Below are 1,340 nucleotides of genomic sequence, written 5' to 3'. Positions count from 1 at the left end.
TGGGGGCAATTAGGCTGACAGGGGGGCAGTTAGGAGCGACCAGGCCGGCAGGGAGGGGGCAGTTGGGGGCGATCAGGAAGGCAGGCAGGTGAGCGATTAGGAGCCAGCGTCCAGGATTGTGAGAGGGATGTCCAACTGCCGGTTTAGGCCCGAACAGCAGTCGGACATCCCCCACGGGGTCCCAGATTGGAGAGGGTTCAGGCTGGGCTGAGGGGACCCCTCCTGTCCATGAATTTTGTGCACCGGGCCTCTAGTAAATACATATATCTAAAAAGAAGTGGGCTCCTTTTCAGTCTTCCACTCGCTGTCCAAGGCCATCGTCGCTGAGGCCAGTAGCTTGTGTCCCTCCGGACCCAGAGCAGCCTGCTGCCTCATCTCCGTTCCTCATGGGCCAGAGTAAATGTCTTCCCTCACAGATGTCTTCATACTCATCTTGTACTTCGAATGTGGCTGACTGGGGGGGTTGTAACCTCTTTTCCTAGCCAGTGGTTCCATATAAAAGCCATTCCCAAAACAGGGTTCTGACATGCCCGTTGGTGACAGCGCTCCCTGGAACAGTGAGGACTTGGCTGGGTATGAGGTTTGCAAACACTCGCAGTGGTTAGAAGTTCCTGCCTCTCCCTATAAGAGTACCTCAGTTAGGTGCTGGCCACTTGCATAGCCTTTCTAGAAAAGGACCCGGATGCCTTTCCAGGGCTCGTGAAGCCTGAGCAACCCTGCCACCCAGCTTGGCAGATGAGGCCGAAGCCGAGAAATGCCCAGGAGGGCGGCCTTTCGTGCCTGGTGTCCACTGATCAGTACACAGAAGTTTTTGGGGGAGGAAACTGGCCAAGCTTCTCTGGTGTCCTTCAAACCCAGTGACCGGGGCCGATTTTTAGCTGCCCAGAGCAGCTTGGCTACAACATGACTTAACCTGCTTTTGCAGAAATCGGCTCTTTCCCAATAAGCATCTCAGGATCATGATGCCTGGGCTAGCATCTTGCATGTGAGCAGGAAAGGGGTGGCAGTGCGGGTGAGGGGGTGTCATTTAAAATAGGGGAGGAAATGAGTCAAGCAGCTGTCTGGGGGAGGAGCATTTCAGGCAGGGGAGGCAGCCAGTGCAAAGGCCCTGAGACAAGTAATGAAAGGTGGTCAGTGTCGCTGGAATGCATGAGCAAGGGGAGGAGGCAGAGTTGAAGGCAGATGGATCAGGAGGTCAGGGAGAGCTGTGTAGACTAGACCATGGTTTGGGCTTTGCTCTCAATGTAATGGGGAGCCCTTGAAGGGCTTTGAGCCCAGACCTGTCCTGGTCAGACGCTGGCTTTATAGCCTCTGGCTCTGCTGGTTGAAGGCGGGGGGGG

This window comes from Myotis lucifugus, unplaced genomic scaffold, assembly GCF_000147115.1.
Source record: "Myotis lucifugus unplaced genomic scaffold, Myoluc2.0 scaffold_37, whole genome shotgun sequence".
Lineage (NCBI taxonomy): Eukaryota > Metazoa > Chordata > Mammalia > Chiroptera > Vespertilionidae > Myotis > Myotis lucifugus.
The sequence above is the reverse complement of the archived record's forward strand: the minus strand, read 5'-3'. Positions refer to the sequence as shown.